Source organism: Gorilla gorilla, chromosome 11, assembly GCF_029281585.2.
Source record: "Gorilla gorilla gorilla isolate KB3781 chromosome 11, NHGRI_mGorGor1-v2.1_pri, whole genome shotgun sequence".
Taxonomy (NCBI): domain Eukaryota; kingdom Metazoa; phylum Chordata; class Mammalia; order Primates; family Hominidae; genus Gorilla; species Gorilla gorilla.
In genome coordinates, this window is record NC_073235.2 from 106,926,232 (window position 1) to 106,949,696 (window position 23,465).

Genomic DNA, 23,465 nt, shown 5'->3' on the forward strand with positions numbered 1-23,465 from the left:
GTCACCAGGGCAGGGAGTTTAACCTGTCATTATGCGTCATTTATGACAGTAACTTACTTTTCAAGATCTTTTTCCCATATTGCAGAAATGATGCAGAACCCAACATAGAAGTGGAGCTCTCTGCAAATTCACTCCTCTCACCCCTTATCATCCAGTTTCTCTGAGTCTCCAGGAGGTATCTCCTACGTGCCCAGGTCCAGTGAGTAATCATATGGCTTCCACTGCTTCTTCCTCTTCTCCACTCCTGCTTTCCCTCTGCCAGCAGGCTGTGGGTCTGGCGGGCCCTGCGCCGGCTTCACTGCCAGTGGTGTTGAGTGCTGCTGCACCAGCCAGGCCCCACTTATCAACTCAGCTTCCCAAATCCTGACAGATAGTGTCTCCCCACAAGATCCTGCCTCCACTGCTGCTATTTCTTCTTCATCCTTCACCTGCTCTAGTGTTCTCAAACCTTGGAGATGGTTGGACCTGCTCTAGTGTTCTCAAACCTTGCAGACATCAGGACTGGTCTCTATAACTGTGTTGTAGGCTACAGAAAGTACCAAAACATACTGTCGGCTCTTAGAAAATTTGCAGTGAGGAATTCTTTATGTGTTCACAAATGGTCCTCACGCTCTGAAGACTCCAACTCAGGGAACTAGGGACAACCCTGTCCAATTCCCAGAATCACCCCACCCCCAACCAGGCCAAGCACATAAACCCGGCTTCCTTCCTCGAGGGGCTGGGCTTTTCTTCCAGACACAACTCAGCCCCTGTGTGAACACACATATGGCAGGCCTACTACACCAGTTCACAAGGTGACTGGACATATCTCAGTCCCTGTGATGGCTGTGGTTTATGTTCAAGCTGAGATACCTGCCCCATGCATGATAATTGGGGAAATTATATAGTGAATTCCTTCAGAGGCCTCATTAAGTCACTATAGCTGAGAAGAAAAGTCTTATATAAATTAAGATATTTAGTTGCAAGAGGTGAGAAAACTGATCTCAAATAACAAGGAAAATTGGCTGGTCCGTAATTGAACAGTGGAAGATTCTACTTGAGACACAGCTTGATGCAGCATTCATACAAGGGATCAGGACCTAATTTCTCACCTCTCGTTTCTTGACTCTCCTTCTTTGGCTCTGTTATTAGGCTGGTTGATACCAGGGTATCTGCCAGCATATCCCACTACTGTATTCGAATCTGTTCGTAACCAGTAGGAAAGAGAGAAGGTAAATTAACTTCCTTTTTTCAGAAGCCCCGGCAAAATGTCTTCTTGTGTCTTCTTGGCTCTGACTGGTGAACTTCCCGAGCCATCATAATGGCTGGAATAAGGCAGTGTGCTGAATGGATTAGGAATGTGATCACTGCTGCACCCCTGCATCTGGGGATGGAGAAACTCTACCTAGAAGCACATGACTGAAAGTGGATAAAGGAGCTATTTCCCAAAGGAAAATCAGAATACGGTTTTGTAAAAAGAGAGGAGGAATAGAAGTTAAGAGGCCAAAATTCAAAATATAAATATTACACTACAATTTATGTTTCTAAAATATTGCTGTCATATTGGCCCAAAGGTGATTTAACAACCTTGAGTAGAGTTATTTGCACTGTGGAGAGTTTGATGAATATTGAGACTCAATGAAAGGTGTGTGGGTATGGGTAAGAAGAGGGAGATGGCTTAGGCAGACTCACCTGGGTCTCTGGATACCTGGAAGAACACCCAACAATGACCCATCATTCAGTTAATATGGGAGGTCCAACACTACTTGGATCAATGAGATCAGAGACCAGAAAAGAATCAGCTGGAAACCACTCAAATTACACAAGATAAAAACTGTGTACCCAAATGAAAAAGTAAAACAAAAAGTAATTCACAAAAATATAGAACTACAGATATAATCTAGGAGTTAAGAAGAACTTCCTAAGACTAGAAATTCAAAGGCTAGATAAAAAAGGATAGACATATTTGAATATGTAAATATTAAGAGTATTCCTATGGCAAAAGATCCAATAAATAAAATCACAGTCATATATCAGAGCTAGAGAAAAAGGTTTATGTCAGATTTAAAACAACTGGCACCTGTAACATACAAAAAAGCTTTTAAAATTGTCAAGAGTAAGTCAATCCAGTAGAAAAGCAGGTAAAAGACACAAATAGACAAATCACTGAAAAGGAAATCTAAATGGCCAAGCACATTCTTTTAAATGCTCAAATTCATTTATAGTCAGGGAAATGCAAATTAAACTAACAATGAGATGTCATTTTATAGCCATCAGATAGACAAATTAGTAAGAATTATCACAACCAGTGACGGTGAGCTGGTGGGGATGTGATAGAAAGGGTACTCATACATATAATGGCAGAAATGTGGTGTCTTACAGCTGTTTAGAAAAGCAATTTAGCAATAATTATAAAAATTGAAACAACATTTACTATTCAATTTAGCAATTCCACTCTTGAAAATTTAGCTCATAGAAATGAAAGAACCAACACATGAAGCTATTTAAGTATGCGTGTGTGTGTGTGTGTGTGTGTGTGTGTGTGTGTGTCATCATTGTTCAATGAGGCAAAAAAAAAACTGGAAACAAAATAAATATTCATTAATAAGTGAACAGCCAAAATATTATGGAATATTTACACCACGGAGAATTATGCAACCATTAAAAAGAATGAAGTAGTTATGCCAGTTAACCTGGAGGGATGGTCACAAGGTTTTGTTAGTGAACAAGTCAGGTTGCAGAAAAGTGTATGTAATGTCATGTAATGATGTAATGTAATGTAATATAATTGATTACTTTTATAAAACAACACTGGTAATTACAAATCTGTGTTATATTAATACAGAGAATGATATGGAAGATCATACAGTAGATTTTAAAAAATTGATTACTTGAAAAAGAAACATAGAGGTGTGGAGGGGTGGGTGACCAACCATCCTGGTTTGCCTGGAACTGAAAGGTTTTCTAGGATGTAGGGGTTTTACGGCTAAAATTGAGACAGTCTCAAGTAAACAGTGATTGTTGGTCACCCTCTGGGTGCGGGTGTATAGGATGGAGAGGGAAGGGAAAGGCAAGCCAAAAAAGGGGAAAAGATATGACTAAAAGTCATGTAATCATATATACACTCATGTAAAATTATTTATCATGGTTGATGTTGGTAAAAATAAGTTTTAAACCTGTTTATTTTCACAGGTTTTTATAATAATTGAGGAAAGACTTAAATCTCACTCACAGACTCCTGTGGTTTTGAAGAAGCTACTTTAGAAATACAAGGGCTAATGGCATCTTCGATGAGCAAGGAAATATCATTTATTTGTTTAGTCAAAAACATCTTCATTAAACATTTATTCCACGTATTAATTTACCTATTAGTAACACAACACATAGAAGGCAGTCAATAAATGTGTTGAATAAGTAAGCAAATGCATGACCATAATTATAATGCATATAATTCATGTAATAACCACAATATATTATAACATATATACAGCATGAGAACATATTACAATAACAATGCTTTAACAGAGGCAAAAACAGAAGCCCAAGAGAACACAGAAAAGGTGCCTGACTTTGCCTAGTGAGATCTTGGAAATACAGCAGAAGAGAAATATGGAGAGTTTGAAAAAATGAGAGTTTATGGCTAGGAAAAAGGAAAGAGGAAAATCCAGAAAGCAAGAACACCCCATACAAAGCCAGGAGTCACAGAAAAGCAAAGTGTATCTGGGAAAGAGTGTAACATTCCCCAAGGCATGCATAGGGAAAAAGTGGAAGTTGGGAAAGGAGAGGTGAGAAGATGAGGCCGCACAGGAAGGAGAGGTGAGATGCTTTAGTTCCTAGGCACCTGCCAAGCAGTTGGCATTCATTTTGAAGGCACTAGGAAGACAGGAAGTCTCACATCAGAAAAAAGCCACAATTGGATTTCGTTTTTAGGAAGATAACACGAGCACCAAGATAGCAAATTGACTTTATGTCAAATGCCATTTCCAAGTGATTAGTCATGAGAGCTGAAGGACAATGTTAAGAAAGACTGGGTGGTCACCTATGTCTGGGCTTAGTAGTTAAAGTGCCGTGACTGATTAGCAATGTCTACTATGGACAAGGGAGAAGGGGAACGGTGACAAGGTTGCTATGTGTTTTCCAAGACCACACCTACTACCAGCAGTGTGGAGGAGGGCCCACATGGAAGAGATCATTGTCAGGGAGAGCGGGTGATCTACTAATCCATACAAGAGGTGATGGACATCTGGAGAGGTACAGTGGAGGAACCAGACTCACAGGAGATTTCAGAGGCGCAATCAGGAGGATCTGCTGAATGAATTTAGTCATGGATGAGATCCAGGCACTAAGGGCATCTCTGGCAAGCAAGCAAATTTCAGATGAGGATCGCTTTATGGTATTGGAACCAAACCCACTTGGCCCCATATACACCTCAGAGAGGATAAGATGACTCGGCAGTTCTGGGAACTGCCAGGGCACATTCAACAATTCCTGCCACCAAATCACTTTCTGATGTCTATGGCCTCAGCTGCTTAGCCCAGCAGTTCTTGTGATTTATTCTCCAGAGCAGCTCCCGGAAGTTGAAAAGTCCTCCTAGAGCCAAAAACAGGAAGCATCCCCCACTCACCTGGCCCAGGGTCCAGGAAGGAATATGTGTGCTCTGACACACCCATGGTGTAAGTTCCCATTATGTCAGCAGTGTTTACCATCTCCAGGCACTTCCTATGACATAGGAGCACCGCCAAATCTCTTCACCAGCAGAGGAAATGACTAACTCCAGGAAGTCATCCCTTCTCCCTCTACCCCCCCAACAAAAATGGAGAGGCTGTCGGACTTTCACTAAAAATATCAACACCATCTAAAAATAAGGTTCATCAACTCTGCCCTTGCCCCAGAATTCCTGACCCGAGCTCCTCCGACATCACCACTGGCCCCTGTCAACAGAGCCTCTCAGAGCCACCTCCTAGCTGCCCTTTTAGCTTAAAGTTCATTTTGAAATCAATCCCCACCAGCCTTCCCACCAATGAGATCACGAATAATAGCTGGCCATGAGTGTATCAAACAAGTGTTTTCCCAGGGGATGGAAGGTCTTCCAAAACTCTTCCACAAGCACACGCACCCAAGCGGGTTTATTTCCTGTCTGGTTGGCTTCCTCCAGGCTCATTACGGTTTCAAGGTCATTTTCCAGAACAGGAAAGAGAGTGCAGGAGTGTGGCCTTTAGCAGTCTCGGGTGGACATGCAGCGGCTGACCTGTAGGAGAGTCTAAATGAAGCCATTTGTTAGGAAGCCATTGACAAGCACTTGGGGTATTCAGTAGTGGCACTGTTCCTACTGCTGGTTCCTGGGGCACTCAGCCTGCTGCAGAGCTTTCTATTCTGTCTTGAGCTAAGAGACCCCAGCTGAAAATTGGCATTTGCTTTGGCAGTGGTGGTCTTGGTTGTTCTTAACTGATCTAGAGGAGAGTTGGGAAGAAATACCTAATCTTTAGTCCAAAGGAGAAGGATGGGAGAAATAAGACATAATTCTAGATTCAGTTGTGGGTTTTTTTTTTTTTGAGTCCCCAGGCTGGAGTGCAGTGGTGCGATCTCAGCTCACTGCAAGCTCCACCTCCCGGGTTCACACCATTCTCCTGCCTCAGCCTTCCAAATAGCTGGGACTACAGGTGCCCGCCACCACACCTGGCTGATTTTTCTTTTTTGTATTTTTTAGTAGAGACAGGTTTTCACTGTGTTAGCCAGGATGGTCTCGATCTCCTGAACTCGTGATCTGCCTGCCTCGGCCTCCCAAAGTGCTGGGATTATAGGCATAAGCCACCACACCCGGCTAGATTCAGTTCTTAACTCCTGTATTGCTGGAGGTTTCTCTAATGACTGAACTGACTTATTAGCTTTGCTCCCCAAACAAGGAGGCAAGAAAGTCTCAAATAGCAACCCTTCCTCCGAGAGGAAGTAGCACAGCATAGTGGATAAAAGCTTTGAAGTTAGGGTCTCTGGGGTTAAATTCTGTTCTTGTTACATACAGCTGTGTGACATTTAGCACGTTATTAGGCTCTGTAAGACTCAAGTTTGTTTCTCAGACGTAGACTGGGGTTTGTTATGAGGATCAATTAAATAAGAAATGAACAGTTTATACACAGTCAGTGCTCCATAGAGGTACCTACCTGTTTTCTTTATTGAGTGTCTTGCCTTGTGCTCGGTGTTCTTCTAGTGCTGGAGATTCTACAGAAAACAGGACAGACAAGGCCCAACCCAGAGTAGGACACAGAGGTAGCCATTCGTGGATGCTGAGTGGCTGGTTGGTGGAAATGGCATGTAAGCTCAGGAAATGAATTGAAAAGAGGACTGGGTGGGGCAAGACAGTCTTTCATTGTTAGTCCTCACTCCAACATCCAAAGAGCTCTGGAGGAAGGAGAAGGAAGCTGACATACAGAAACATCCAGGATGTGTGCACATGTGAGGCCACTCTGGTGGGATGGTTTCTTCTCAGAGCTCCCCATCAGCTTGAGCACGATCTCAGGAGGAGCCCAAGGGATGGGTTCAAGGATGGGGGGACACACAGTGGTCACTGCAAGTCTAGCCCCCAGCAACTTTGTAGGCAAGGGGACTCCAGCTATCTCCAAGGCACACCAAAAGCAGAGGAGGCTTGGCCATTATGTCTTCAAGGTGACCATGAGGAGGGAATTATGAGTATCAGGAGGCAGCTTAGGAGACCAGAAGGTAGGTACAGAATGATGATAGTGACAGAGTTTATGAGGAAAGAAATACATTGTAAGTTTGTGGGTTCAAATGGAGCCATTGAACTGAATCCATTAGTAACTTTGGAGACCTTACTTAATCAGAAGTTAGCTTGATTCTTCTGTGTGCCTCAAGCAGCATGGTGGGCAAAACTTTTTTGCTCTAAGGGTCTTCATAGTCCTTCTCTCTCCTCCACTCCGGAGCCAAGATAAGGATCACATGCTGTGATGTACTGTAGTACCTTCTCTCTCTCTCTCTCTCTCTCACACACACACACACACACACACACACACACCCATTCTTAAGCTCTTTTTTCCTCCAAAGTAAATGTTTTCTTGGTCATTTGTATGACAACATTGCAGCTTGTATATTGTTGAATGTTTCTTTCTCATTTTGAGCAGCCACGATATGTTCAATTTGAAGTTGTACCTAGGGAAGCCCTGGCAGAAGACACAGGAGACATACGGAATGAAGCAGGATTTAAGACAGATGACAACAATGGGTTGGGGGTTGGTTTGCGAGATACTACTCTCTCACTCGGTTGGTATGGCTCCAAAAGGCCTGGAAAGATGCCAGGAATGAGCAAAGACCCACCAAAATAAAACAAACAGACAACAAAACCCTACCATAAACAACGAGAAAACAAAAAAGACAGAAAAACAACCCACCAGGTTGTATGAGGTTGTAACGGAGTTCTGTCTATGAGATGCTTTCGGGGTGACCAGGGTACACTGGCTGCTCTTGTCTTCCACCCCAAGGCAAGTCAGCACCCCCTAGAGCCAAGGAAAACTCACCAGAAGCTGAGGGGGACAGCAGGGAGACAAGAGTGGGTGACTACCATATTATGTAGAGTGTCAGCTCCATGAAAACAAGGATTGCCTTTCTTGTTCAGTGAAAACCACAAGTGCTGGGGACATAGTAGCCTCTCAATAATTATCTGTTGAATGAATTTCATCATAATGTTGCTAACATTACCCTGCCATTCCTTCAATACCTTAAGTTGTGGATCTACTGTATGGGATAGGAATGTGTCATTTTTTTCTATCAACAAACACAGGGATTCATTTCAAATGTAGGTTATCATTCTAGACTCTCACTGTGTTAATGCCTTTTCCTAACATTTGAGGGAAACAAATCCAGGTCACATATATCATATTCTATTTCACAAATTCTAGTAAGGCTCAACAGTAGTGCATGTTATTATTATCTAACTTTAGAGTGGACCAATAGTATTTACAAAGCGGTATAGGATGTTACAGTCAAGGTTTCAGCCCTTTTCCTTGAAGCCAATTACACCCCAAGAGATTTTTTTGTTTTGGAGGGTCATGACAGAGGATATCCCCTAGGGGGCAGTGTGTGCATATGTTTCAACCACGCAAGGAGCGCATTTCATGGCCCGAGGTAATTGCAAAGGCTACAGGAGATCGGGGAGTCTAAGACACGAATGCACTATATGAAGTTGTCCTTTAGGCAGAGCAGAGTGGAGGCGACCTGAAAGAATTGCTCAATAGAGAAAAACCTAGTGACACAGCAGAAAATTGGGGGATGGTAACTTTCAAGGCTCCAGCCGCCTAAATGCTTAAGGTTCAACACAGGAATCATTTGACACGCTCCTTAACATTTGCTAAGGGGTTTTAAATATTTTTATTTATTACATTTTATATTTCATGTTTCTGACATCCATGAAGAATTGTGTTTCATTTTCTTGTCTATTCTAGGTGGCAGTTCAAATTCAATTAAAGTTAACCAGTTTTAATTGAGTAATAATAGTTGATACTGTATTATTGAGTGCTTATAATGTTCTGAGTGTTTTACTTACATATTACTTTAGTTAACGTTTCCACATCACCATGAGGTGAGGACTGTTAATATTCTCACTTTACAGATGGGAAAACTGTGGCATAGAGAGTTTACACAACTTGCCCAAGCTTAATAGTCTGAGTCCAGGACACATTCTCTTAAATATTTTACTATGTCACCTCCCAAAGAAGTGGCTCTCTAACTTTTTAATTTAATTTAATTTTACTTTTGAGAAAGGTCTTGCTGTGTCACCCAGGCTGGAGTGAAGTGGTGCAATCTTGGCTCACTGCAGCCTGGACCTTCTGGGCTCAAGTGATTCTCCCACCTCAGCTTCCCAAGTATTAATAGCTGGGACTATAGGCATGTACCACCATGCCCGGCAAATTTGTTGTAGAGACGGGGTCTTACTATGCCCAGGCTGGCCTTGAACTCCTGGTCTCAAGCGATCCTCCCAACTCAGCCTCCCAAAGCACTGGGATAACAGGCCTGAGCCATGGTGCCCAGTTCCTCTCTAACTTTAATGAGTTCACATATCACTTTGAGACTTTGTTAAAATGCAGATTCTGATTCAGTAGATCTGGGTGGGGCCTGAGAGACTGCGTTTCCTTTCATTTATTTATTTATTTATTTATTTATTTTTATTTTTTTTTTATTATTATACTTTAAGTTTTAGGGTACATGTGCACATTGTGCAGGTTAGTTACATACGTATACATGTGCCATGCTGGTGTGCTGCACCCACTAACTCGTCATCTAGCATTAGGTATATCTCCCGATGCTATCCCTCCCCCCTCCTCCCACCCCACAACAGTCCCCAGAGTGTGATGTTCCCCTTCCTGTGTCCATGTGATCTCGTTGTTCAATTCCCACCTATGAGTGAGAATATGCGGTGTTTGGTTTTTTGTTCTTGCGATAGTTTACTGAGAATGATGGTTTCCAATTTCATCCATGTCCCTACAAAGGACATGAACTCATCATTTTTTATGGCTGCATAGTATTCCATGGTGTATATGTGCCACATTTTCTTAATCCAGTCTATCATTGTTGGACATTTGGGTTGGTTCCAAGTCTTTGCTATTGTGAATAATGCCTCAATAAACATACGTGTGCATGTGTCTTTATGGCAGCATGATTTATAGTCCTTTGGGTATATACCCAGTAATGGGTCAGACTGCATTTCTAACAAGCCGCAGGTGATGCCAATGCAGTTGGTCCGTGGACCACATTTTGAGTAGCAAGAACCTAAAAAAGAGTGTGTATTGAGGGTAGAGGGATATGAGGATATAAATATGTGCATGGTGTAGTCCCTCCACTCAAGCAGATTATATCTGCTAGAGAAGGTTAGGGCAGCTACGCAAGTGGTGTATATTATGAAAGAAAGTGTATGTCCAGGGCCACAGAGGCACAGAGCAACTCAATAGGTACTAAGTGAGGGACTTCCTTCTAGGATAGGACAATGCACTTCAGGAAGGACAAGCAGGATGAATGAGGTACAGTTCCTGCCTGTGAGTCGTTTGCAAGCTGGTGGGGCAAGGTCAACAGACACATAAATAACCCTAGTACGGGCGTAGGTTTTACAAAAGAGGCTGCCCAGGATGATTCTGGGAACAGGAAGGAGGGACAAAATGAGGGAGGTGAGCATTTCTTTTTCTTTCTTTTTTTTTTTTTTTTGAGATGGAGTCTTGCTCTGTCACCCAGGCTGGAGTGCAGTGGTGCCATCTCGGCTCACTGCAAGCTCTGTCTCCCAGGTTCATGCCATTCTCCTGCCTCAGCCTCCCGAGTAACTGGGACTACAGGCGCCCACCACCATACCAGGCTAATTTTTTGTATTTTTAGTAGAGACGGGGTTTCACTGTGTTAGTCAGGTTGGTCTCAATCTCCTGACCTCATGATCCTCCCGCCTTGGCCTTCCAAAGTGTTGGGATTACAGGCATGAGCCACCGTGCCTGGACAAGCATTTCAATCGTGACTAGAATTAGAAAGCTCAAGGAACAGAGCTCTCAGCTGGCTGCAGACCTGGAGAAAGGCCTCATGAAAGAGATGGGATTTGAGATAAACCATGAAAGACAGATGGGGTTTTGACAGTGCATAAGGAAGGATATTTCAGGGAGGAAAAACCAGTTTAAACCAAAGTTCTGAAATACAGCAGTACAAAGCAAATTTGGGGCTAAGGGCATAGTCTTATTTTCCTATCTAGACACCGTACAGAAGTCGTGCTGAAAACCATGCTTTAGAGCAATGATTCTCAATCCATATTGAAAAAAATCACTTAAGGAGTGAAAAAAAGATTTCGATGCTGGGGCCTCATCCCCAGAAATTCTGATTTCATGAATCTGAGTCAGAGGTGAGAATCCATATGTTTTTAAATCTCCTCATTTTTATTTAGATAATACGTATGTGCAGCCAGATTTGAGAACCATTACTCTAAGCAATGATTCTCAAATTGCGCTGCCTGGGTCAGCAGCCTCAGCATCACCTGGGAACGTCTGGAAATGCAAATTCTCAGGTCCCACCCTGGACCTACCGAATCGGAAACTCTGGGGGTGGGGCCGAGAACCTCTCTTTTAACAAACCCTCCAGCGATTCTAATGCAAGTTCAAGTTTGAGAACCAATGTTCTAGAGCCTTGCTCCTCCAAGTATAGGCCACTGGAAGCTTACTACATGCATGGAATCCCAGGCCGCCCCTCAGGACTGTTGAATCAGAACTGCAGTTTAACAAGATCCCCAGGTGATGGGTGTGTACATTTAAGTTTGGGAAGCCTGGTGATTTTCAGGGTGAGAAGTCTAAACTTTTTAAAGACAACAATGGGAAGCAGCTGAAGGTTATAAAGTGGTGGTATAAGTGATGAGCGCCCCAGGAAGAACCAGTGGCTAACTGAATGTAAGATGGATTGAATAGAACAGATCCTGTACAATACACCTTAAAAATGGATCCTGCACGACGATCCTAGAAAGAAGTCCCAGAGAAAATCCTCTTGCCACTTACACTTCCAGGACCTTATTCTCCTATTCTTTCCTTTTTCCAGGCTCCAGGAGAGAACAGTGCACTGGGGCCTCTTGCCTCGCTGCTTGGAGCTCCTTTGACGGTGGAGTCTTGCCAGCCATGGATCCAACAGTGGGAGTTATCGCGGCAGTGCAACTGCAGTCAGGCCTCCGCTCCAGCTTGTATAATATTTCTGATAATAAGAGAACCTAAATGAAGCATCCTTTAAAAGGCCTTCGCTGTTAATTTGGCACAGGGAAAAAAGCCAGCACATTATACTAGGTTTTCCAGTCATTCTGCCTGTGCTATATGGACTCTTTGAATAGATGTCCATAATGAGATTACTCAAAATGGAATTCATTACCTGACTTCGGATTTATTGCTTTTTAACTAGAAATATAAGGCTACACACACTCTGCTCCCAGCGTTAGTTGTGTGACTGCCCCGCTTCTCCATTCCAGAATGGGTACAGGAAAGCAGGGTGAAGAAAATGCCCAGGAAGTCTGGGGGTCGTGGACAGTAAGAATGGAGCAAACAATATGCTTCATTAGGACGGGCGCATTGGAACCCCGGGCCTCTGCTGCTAAGTTCTGCTTCCACAGTCTCACCATGGGGATCACAAGCCAGTCACCTCCTCACTAGCATAATTGGAAAGATTCTAAGGGGCCCCGAAGTGCTGAAGTGCTGTAAATTAGCAGCGTTCAATTCTGATGAACATTAAAGGGAGTGTGCAGTTAATTCCTCCGCACATGCTGATCGCAAAGTCTTCCCACTGGGGGCTTTTGGCTTGGAGCGTTACAGGGCCATTTGTTCTGCATGGCTTCTCCACCAGGGCAAGGACCTCAAGGTGAGTTAATAGGCTTGGCTTCTCAGCACTTTATTTTAATCTGTATTTACCATCATCATATATATTTTAACAAACCTCTGGTGCATGGCACGCCATTGAGCACTGCCCAAACTAGATAAGAGAGACGGGGTCCTGGTTTCACTGGCAGAGGGCGGCAACTACATTCAAGGGGGTAACTGAGAAATCCTGCCTTGTATGCTAGTTGGTGGCGCTCCCTAGTCGCCACTGGCTCTGCTGTCTGCCGCATGTCTTCCTAGACCTTTGCTTCTTTATGCTGGGGCCACCTCCACTGGACTGGCAGGAGGAAAGTGAGGTCATGTCTATAATATCACCTCTCACAGCCTCGGTTACCATTGCCCATTCTATTTTCTCTGTCCTCTCATTCTTTCTTCGTCAAACTCTCTGTCTCTCGCATGCAATGTAAAAATATTGCTGACAGTGGTTTTCCACGAGATAATAATCTTAAATAGATGACACATGGATAATAGGAGAGAGTAAAACAGGATGGGTAAATTGATAATTGCAGATTAGAAGGAAATGCAATCAGCAAACAAAACAAAAGCCGAATTTAGGGGGTAATAAGCATGATGTGTTAGAATTGTTAAGAGTGAGGTATTTTCATATACAAGTCTTTATCCCTGAGGTAAAACCAAAGCGGCCTCTTTACATGTTGCAGAAGTATGTCTGAAATGGCACATTCTATTTGTTTGTTTACACATTTCACATTTTAAAAGCAAAAGGAACTATCATTACAGATATTTTTCTTCATTGCTATAGGAACTAACAGGGAGCAAAATGTTATCATGGGTTATAATATTGCCCTGGACAATTGCAGGGCAAGCCACTAGCCTGAATTCTTGTTGTTATTTTAATTTGTATGTAAACCTTGTCAGATGTCTTAGACATATCTTCAAAAATGCAAACTAATAGCCATCATCATCTGATGTTCCTGAGACAAATGTGACAATGACAGTGTGTTGTTAAAGGCCACGCTTGCACTATCAAAATAATGAGACTGTGGCCCAAGCTGCCTGATAATTTCACAGCTATTTTTTAGTCAATATGGGTCATCACTTGGGTAATACTACAGACAGACCTGATATCAGCTATTTATATAGCTAGAGAAAGTCACATTTTCCCCTTTTTGGTGAGTGCAAAGGGGTACAACTTTCTTTGTGTTCCATGACCTTCCAATCTTACACAGATTATACCTCTAACACCAGCCTTCAAGAATTACTGAAGTGCTGGGAACTAGCCCATGGTATATTTGCCCTGGCTTGCAGGCAAAGATTTAGCATCAGGTAAATCTTTTTGAATACACTGAATGCCCATGAATATGAATTCTTTGGATGCCCAGGGAGGCGTATGTAAGGATATGGCATTTCTTCTATTAGGCTGGTGCAAAAGTAATTGCGTTTTTTTTTTTGTGGTTACTTTTTAGAAGAGCCGTCCTGTCTTCTTCCTCCTCTTAAGCTTGAGGCTCCTTGGAGATCAGATGGATACGCTTATTAGACTCTCTAGTGAATTTTCATTACTGTCCTGCTGAAGCCTCAAAATATAGGACAATGAGTTCCCCACTTGCTATTGCCTGGGCCAGGAGCCACTAGAATTATCAATATGATGTTTCCAAATGACACATTTATTTTGTGGAATTTTTGAACAGAGGACCTAAAATTGCTGATTTTTGTTGTTTGTTTGTGTGGCTGTTCCTTCTTTGTAACATATCACAGAACAGAACTAAGACTCTTATCTGAAATAATTATTAATACAGTCACGCATTGCTGAACAACAGGGATGCATTCTGAGAAATGCATTCTTATTAGGTGATTTCATTGTTCTTCGAACATCATAGAGTGTACTTACCCAAATGTGGATGGTGTAGACTATTACACACTTAAGCGATATGGTATAGCCTCAACTTACACAGCATATTATTTTACTGAATACTGTAGGCAGTTGTAACACATGGTATTTGTGCACCTAAACATAGAAAAGTACAGTAAAAATGTGGATTGTAATCTTATGGTACCAACATCCTGTATGCGATCCATCATTGACTGAAATGTCATTATGCAGTGCATGACTCTATTAAGTATTCATTGTTGAAATATGCTTAAATTGCAGAAACTGGCTAAAGGTTTCAGGGGAAGAGGCTGGAAAAAATTTAACACACTCCTTAAAGAGGAAATATCTTGTACACTAACATATCTGAGAAGTTTATGGTAACACGGCCAGGTGCGGTGGCTCACACCTATAATCCCAGCACTTTAGGGGGCCGAGGGAGGCAGATCACAAGGTCAAGAGATTGAGACCATCCTGGCCAACATGGTGAAACCCCGTCTCTACTAAAAATACAAAAATTAGCTGGGCGTGGCGGCATGTGCCTTTAGTCCCAGCCACTCAGGAGGCTGAGGCAGGAGCATCGCTTGAACCCGGGAGGCGGAGGTTGCAGTGAGCCGAGATGGCACCACTGCACTCCAGCCTGGCAACAGAGCGAGACTCCACCTCAGAAAACAACAACAACAACAAAAACAAAAAAAAAAACAACAAAGTTTATGGAAACACAAACATACTTCTGGCATTTGACTATAGTCGCTAAAATGTTCACTTCTTTTCTTTTTTATTATGTAAGTAATGAGTCCTTTATCACTCTAAAAACATCAAACTCATATAAACTTATAAAGCAAAATTTGAAAATGGTCCTTCATTCCCTTGCCCTTTCTCCATCTCCATCCTTTCTAAACTCTCACATCCATCCCAGGAAATTATATGCTTCCTTCCAGTTTTTATCCTATGCTTTTATAATATTCACGTACATATGTACATACCTTTTAAAAATGTAAATGGGATCATATCATGCATATTGTTCTGCAATTCACTTTGACCACTAAATATGACCTGAAGGTTTTTTTCCCATCAGTAGATACAGCACTCTCCCGTTCTCTTTCACAGATGCCCAGTGTTCCATATTAAGGATGAATCATAGTTTATTTGCATGACTATGCATGACTATTTATTCTTCTGCTGACTATTAGTATGATTTTTTACGTTTTTCCTATTTTACGCAGAAATAGGAAAACGTCAGAACATTTTGGAGCCCATGTGCAAGCATGTCTTTAGGATGCATTTCTTTTTTTTCTTTTTTTGAGACAGAGTCTTGCTCTGTTGCCCAGGCTGGAGTGCAGTGGCACGATCTTGGCTCAGTGCAACTTCCACCTTATGAGTTCAAGCAATTTTCCCGCCTCAGCCTCCCTAGTAGTTGGGACTACAGATGTGTGCCACCACGCCCGGCTAAATTTTGTATTTTTAGTACAAGCGAGGTTGGGATGTTGGGATGGCTGGTGTCCAACTCCTGACCTCAGGTGATCCGCCCGCCTCGGCCTCCCAAAGTGCTGCGATTACAGGTGTGAGCCACTGCATCCAGCCTTAGCATGCATTTCTAATATAGAATTCCTTTCTCAATTTTAGTAACTACAGCCACTCCTCTTCCAAAAGGGTTACCCAGTGATATTACAGTGATATTGCTGTATCGCCAGTGGTTTTGCAGTTTCATAGTCAGGGCATCCTTTCAAATATGTTCTCCTAGAGATAGTAGGCTCAGTACTTTGGAATCAAACAACCCAGAGTTTATATCCCGGGCAGTTCAAACACTTAGCTCCCTGGGCAAGTTACTGAACCTTACTCAGCTTCCATTTCCTGCCCATAAAATGAGGATAATATAACAGATTCCTGGGAGTTGTTGGGAGGATAAATATAATAACGCCTAAAAAGCACTTGGCACATAGTAGGTGCCCAATAAGCCATAGGTATTAATGAATCCAGACATGACTTGAATTCCACAACTTGAGAGAAGGAATACAGTAACCAGCAGTTTGCAGAAAGAGATTTCCTGAGAAGAAAAATATTCAGATGAATATATCTATCTATCTATCTATCTATATATATGCCACATTTTGTTGGTTTTGAATTTTATCTGTGTTTTTATCTTTTTATTAAAAAGATCAGCCAGACATGGCAGCACACGCCTATAGTCCCAGCTACTTGGGAGGCTAAGATGGGAAGATCACTTGAGCCCAGGAGTTTGAAACTAGCCTAGGCAACATAGCAAGACCCCATCTCTAAAAATACATGTTATATATGAAAAGCCACTGATTATATGTGCTCCTTCAACCTTTGATCTACATCTGCGTTCAGTCTCAAGAAGTAAACTTGGTGCGGACAGTATTTCTCATTTATTTCTGTCTATTTTGTATAACGTAGAGGTTTGTGCAAGGAGTTATGTTTTGTTAATTATATTTTTACAGGTTAATATTAAAATGAACTGGCATTCCCTAAGCACACACTGATGTAGATGTCCAATCTAATTTATCACTTAGTCCTCTGGCTTAATGACGAAACCTGTCTTTCCCTGCCCCACCTCCCATGGCCTCTGTGGCCAGGGCTATCTCTACCACTGGCTCTTCCTGAGCCTTTTGGCTTTGTATTATGGGGTGGTTGCTGGCACCAGTTGCTCTGCACATCTGGGGGACCCTTCTAAGGGAACACTTTTATTTTAAAATTAATTTACCTCATTTGATTTCCTAGTTTTCAGCTGTTGTAACAAAACTGTTCATGCACTCGATCACTCAGATTTGGATGGAAATATTTGTCCTATTAGCCTGAGTAATAGCTAAGGCAGGACGCTCATTTACTCCTAACAAACCACCTGGGACTTATAAAGGAGAAATGGTTTCCAAATCTCTATGTCCAGTAATATCCCCATTGCCCTAAGCCTATCTCAATGAAAGAATTAAAATTTGTTTTCTCAGCTGCCAGCTGACATCCCCAAAAGAAAAGCAGAGACAAATACAAAGGGATACTTGTGAGTAGCCCCTTTTATTTAAAAAAAAAAAAAAAGGCTTTTCATGGTTTTAATAAGAAAGATACAAAAACAGCACTGAAATTCAAAACCAACAAAACTCTGCCCAAGCAGACCTTCAGGCAGAGGATGGCATGGTATGGAGAGGAGAATAGCATCGTAGCTAAAACATAGTCCCTGGCCCACTCCTCCTTGCCATTTTGCAAGTCCATGACCTTGAGAATGTAACATGACCTCTGTATACTTCATTAATTGCACCAATAAAAATAAGGTTAATTATAGTATCTACCTGATAAAATCAATGTAGAAATTAAATGAGTTTCACAAATACAAAGCACCTAGTGCCCCATACAAAGTAAGCGTTATATACATGCTGGCTACTGGAATTAGTACTTAAGAGCTTAGGATCCAGAATAGGCTGCCTGAATTCAAACCCTGAATCTGCCATTTATTACCTGCATGACCTTGAGCAGGTTACCTAACCCTTTGAAATGTGCTCCCGCGTATGTTAAGTGGGGATGATAGTGGTATGTCAGGGAATTCTTTGAGAAGCAATGGGTAAGCTATACAGTGTTTGGCGTTTAGAAGGTGCTCTGATATTAAATATAATACGTACTGATATTAAATATACAAAATATAATGTATTATATATAATATATATTATATATAAATTTATATATAATATATATAAATTTATATATAATATATTTAATATAAATATATAAATAAATATAAATATATAATATATTTTAACATATATTTATATATAAATATATCAGTGCATATTATTTTTGGTAAACTATATTGCAAGATATTTGTGCCATGTCTACAACAAACTCTCTGGTATGAGCTGACATGGATTCCTGCACTCTTTCTTTCTGCCTTTTGGTTTCTTACAGTTTGGTTTTAAACAAATGAAGTCCCACAGAGGAATATGTGGCAGCAAAGAATGCCATTCCTTATTAATACATCATTATTGTATGGATGAGGCAATGTGCAACCAGGGGACCTTGGGCCTCAGCCAGAGCAGTCATCTCAAGTAACAAACGGACCTAATTATAAGGTGGTTTTACCTAAAAGGTCAGCCTCAGCCCTGTCACAGGAGGCTGGCATCATAGGAAGCGTCTACTGTATTATATTGCACATCAATATTAACATGTGTTCTATGACTGTTATGTGAATGTTATTTAGAGGACTTAGCTTTCCTCTCTGTGTGCACAATCATGCACACACACACACACACGCTTTTAGTGGATGCAGTAGACCCTCTAAGTCCCATAATTCTGAAAGCTGACTTTGTTTGTTGCTTGGGGACTGATTTTGCAGGCTAGTTGCACTGTTGAAATGAGTCCTTGCTGCTTGTAAGTCTTGTTCCATAATTTCATTTGGCTGAAGCAGGAGACAAGTACCTCATTTTAATTAGAATTTCAAGCAAACTGCATTATGTTGTTATGTGTTATTCTACAAAAAGATACTGTATCAAGGACAGCTGTTGATGGAGTAAAGCATCCTGTTAACTCTGCCTGAGAAACAAAAACACTTTCATTCACTTCATCAGTTCTGTGACTGTGCTGCTTCTGACACATCCCATGGAACAGAAAGATGTGCCCTGGAGCTCTCCAAGACAGCAAATGTTTGAAACAAGGTGCTAGGTAGTAATCCCAGGGCCCATGAAAATGTGACATCACCATGTCATTAGAGGGCAAATTGCAGGTCCTGTCCTGCTCTCTGTCTCTGCTGGCTTGCTACAAATCACAGTACTCTCTAAGGAATTCACTCTCTGCCTGTTGCTCTGAGGAAAGCTGTAGATTGTGTTGAAGAAAAATGGAGGCTATGCTGCCTTAGACCTGCAATTAAGTCCCTGCTGCTCTCCAAACCAATGAGTCCTTCCAAGTAGTAATCTAATTTATTTTTCCCATTTTCTAAGTAATGCTAGGGTAAGCGTGTTCATCATTTTAGACTCACTGATTCTAATTCCTAATTCAGACTTGTTTGTTCAGCAGAAGGTAAACAACCCCTAAGCTATCACCCACCCTCATTTATTTGGAAAGAGAGAGTTTCAGTGGGAGAAGATAAATAGCATGTCAAACATGGTTTGGAGGGGCCGCAACTGAATAATTTCTAGTTTCCTATGTCTGTCTCCAGCTGTTGTGGCCCAGTGTGACTCTGGCAGCTGTGTGCTGGTTTGGCTGAGCTGCTATTCCATCAAATCAGATCAATACTTGTAAGCATTTGTTTGATATAACAATCTCAGGCCAGTCCAAGAATTCACACATTGAACCACATGCATGGAAAGGACTGTTTTCCAGTTATCTGTCTGTGCATACAAGATCAACTGGTTGATGCCTGTAATCCTAAAATCCCCTAGAAAATTAAAGGAAGACCACATTTAGAGGATTGGTGGACTCGAGTAGCCCTGGGGATGAATCAATTCAATTCCATGAACATTTATTGGGTGCTACTATAGACAAGGAAACATAGGATACATAAAGATCAGCAAAACACAGTCCCAATTCTCGAGTATAATTTAATACCAGGTTATAAAAACATCAGTAGTTAATTAATTATTATTTAGACTTGGCCTTGTTCCAAAAGGACTTAAGATGTAAGAATACTCTTGAAAATATATACAGTGGGTCAAAATGAAATAAAATAAGATTACATGAGAAGAGTTTAGGGAAAATTAAGGGTGGGGAAGTTCAATGAAGCTGGAAGCTTAGAAAATGTAGACCATGAGAAATAATGCTTACTTACCAGTGATGGATCATAAATTTGTCTCAGAGCTTCTCAGAAGCCTGAATAAAACTGGAAACAAAATGGATTTTTTATATGATTGACAATGTCTATGTTGATCTTGCTCACGAAGGAGGAGGGCTATACCAGGTATGGAAATGACACAAATCTTTCTCACATAAAGATGACTTTGATTTGTTCTAGTCAGCAACTACAATATACTTATGTAGAATGCAATGATTTTCATAGGCTGGTAGCAAGGACTGTTTGTTGCTTATGTAACAGCCATTCCTTGTCACCTTCACCCTTACTGCAAATAACCCCCTCCACCATCATGTGCACACACACTGAAAATGCTAGATAATGGCTCTTGCAGACTCCCCTGGACATATGGCTTAATCATGGCCAGTGGAACCCCAAAAGAAGGATGCTGGGAAGCTCCTGGTTAAGATTTTCCCCTCTGATAAAAAGACATACTGAGGGAGAAGCTGCCTTTCCTACCTTCAGATATGGTTATAAGAAGACATACCCTGAAAGGTGTCATCATCTTGTGACCAGGAGGGGACGAGCTTCTGAACTAAGCCTATATGCTGAGTTGGGAAGTAGGGCAAGTGTTTCATGAAGCCACAGAAAAAATAAAAGCTCAGATTTCTGCTCCAAAACTAAGATGGGCAAGAAAACTCATGCCAGAATTGAGAAAAAATTTGATGTACATTATAAGGAAATAGATCTGGATGAGAAACATCTACTCAGGTTTCATAGCGATGATTTTTTAAAAAGAAAGATGTTTTTATGGCCCAATTAGAAAAGCTAAGTATTTTTTCCACCCTTACTATATGATGTTATTCTATGAAATAAGCAGAGTCCTGTTGGCCTTGGCCCTCCTTCCCATCTTATCCTTCTACAACCATGTTGAGAATGAAAACCCCTGTAAACAACTGCATTTGTGAGATAGACTGGACAGGAGGGAGAAGAGGCAGCAGCATAGATAAGCTGGGAGAGGAAGATCTTAAAATCCTCATAGGTAAAGTCTATGGGAAGAAATAGGCAGATAACAATCATTGCAGTGGCACAATCTCTTGTTTTTCAAGCAGTAAGCCGACTTGAATACCAAATAACCAGGCAGTAGGTGACGGAGGAAATGACACCCTGATAGAGCAGTGACACCCTAAAAACTCTGATAGGGACAGAAAATTAGACTAGAAGATATTTGTGTCAACCTTCCCTCCAGCTCAAGATCTGAGAAGGGAGTTCAACCATCAAACAGCTAGGCAAAGAGAGTAATTCACTCACCCTGTCTTGATAAACATGAAGTCTGGATATATTTATCCGTGTTCTAGCATTGGTAAAGATACTAGAAACACAAATGAGGCTGGTGAAAACATATTATAGCATAAAGAAATGGGAATATTTGGCTCAAACGAGTTCATCTCTGAAAATTATCTATGACACGATTAAGAAGATATTATCAAGAAACCATTGGGAATCCTTGAAAGAATGCCAAAAGACAGGCCACTAGAAATTAGGAGCTTAAGGAGATAGACAGCTCAGATTAAAGGTGAAATTATAATTTAGATTAGTGAAATTAACAAGGAGCCCCAAAGATCTAAAAAGATCTAAATGGGACTTCCAGGTAAAGATGGAGCTTTGAACAAACACATCTAATTTTGCTCCCTCCGCAAACCCTTATAACACTATAATAGAGAGATTTTGTTTGGTCTTGTTTTCATATAGCAGCCCACATAGGTACAGAAAACGGAAGAAAAGAAAAAGTGGCAAAATTTTGATGCCATAAAACAGACAGACATATGGAAACAGACTTAACAGATCTGAGAAAGCGGAATCCTCAACTGTAGGTAGGGAAAGCTGAGAACTAACCCAATTTACACCGCAGTCCCCCTCCAGAGACTCAGAAATTAGCAGCACTAGTCCTTCTAGAAGCCAGGATGAAAGAGTGCAGGACAAAAGATTAGGAGGATTGAGAAAATTAGGAAGAAACTAGATCTCTGTGCCTTCCCTCTCCCTTAGATTGCCACTGGATGCCATCTCTTATCCCCAGCAGAAGCCTGGAGGTTTGTATTATAGATGGGGTAAAATAGAAACTCTCAGCTTAAAGACAACAATGGAGACCTCTCAGATTTTGTACCAAAAATAGGAAGATTAAGTATCTGTTTGCATACTGACTGCTGAGCACTAGTTTCTTCTTCCATTGGCTCCCAGAATGGAACTTTATTTCTCAAGAAAAAGATGGATGAGTCTTCTCTAGGGGACATGATCAGCCCATGGTGCTGAAAGCCCCCAACATATAGTTGGCTCTCCTTTTTTGTGGTTCCTCATCCACAGATTCAACGAACTGCAGATTGCAAATATTCAGGGAAAAAAATGGTGCACATAAAAAAACCCAATAAAATATAACAAATATTTGCATAGCATTTACATCGTATTAGGTATTATAAGTAATCTAAAGATGAGTTAAACAGGAGGGTGTGCACAGGTTATATGCAAATACTACACTCCATTTTATACAAAGGACTTGAGCATCTGTGGATTTTGGTTCCACAGGAGTTTTGGACCAATCCCTGCTTATACTAAGCGATCACTGTATTGACAATGGGAATGGTAAGCACTCTTTAGTGATTCACAGAGGACAGTCTGCATCTAGGCACTCAGAGTTTCAGGCAGCTGTTTAGCCCTCTGCTCTTTAATATAAGCAAACAATTAAGGTTTTCCATAAATCCAAGAAAAGCAGATAGTATGGTGGGGGGTGGGGGGAGGAGAAAACAAGAGAAAAAAGGAACCTGGATGAAAAAGGCAATGTGCAGGGAAAAGAAAACATTACAAAGTAAACTGTAATTAGTATCTTTCAAAATATAAAAGATTTGTATACATGAAACAAGAACAGGGTGCCCTAAAAATGGAACAAAGAAACAAACAAACAAAAACATAAAAAAGCCTTGGGTATAAAATGCAATGGAAAAATGTAATTTACATGAGTGTTAGAAAAAATCTGAATGATGCTGTGAAACTTCGAATTAGTCATATGAAAGTTAAACTTGAAAAGTGTTCCTGGATTGCAGAAGCAAAATCAAAGAGATTTAAATGGCAAACAGAGGACAGATATGGAAGATATGTGATGGAGAGCAAACACAGATCACTGGTGTTCTTAGATCAGTATAAATAGAAGAGAAACCAAAGCGAAGACGAGAAAAACATTTCTGAGTTGAAAAAAAAAGATCTGTACTTACTGATTGAAAGCACCCACTACATCGAAGCAAAATGAATTTTGAAAGACCCAGATGAAAGTACATCCTGGCCAAACTTGAAAACTTAAAAGAATGAAGGGAATTTATGAGCCTCTTGGCAAAATAAATGAATAGATTGAAAGGAATGCAAATAACACTGACCTCAAATACCTTTTCTGCAACTTGACATACCAGAAGACAGTGGACTAATGTCTATAGAATTTTAAAAATAAACAACGGCCGGGCATGGTGGCTCACGCCTGTAATCCCAGCACTTTGGGAGGCCAAGG

The 23,465-nt window shown here is 41.2% G+C and overlaps 1 long non-coding RNA gene across 1 annotated transcript; it reads right to left on the minus strand.

Moving 5' to 3' along the window:
* Window positions 1–3,268: 3,268 nt before the first annotated feature.
* On the minus strand, window positions 3,269–23,227 carry LOC134756671 (uncharacterized). Its single transcript, XR_010129682.1, has 6 exons — window positions 23,179–23,227; window positions 19,955–20,005; window positions 14,206–14,322; window positions 11,499–11,688; window positions 6,138–7,151; window positions 3,269–5,239 (listed from the first exon to the last, which is right to left on the minus strand). It is a non-coding gene; the product is annotated as an uncharacterized lncRNA (long non-coding RNA).
* Window positions 23,228–23,465: the final 238 nt, after the last annotated feature.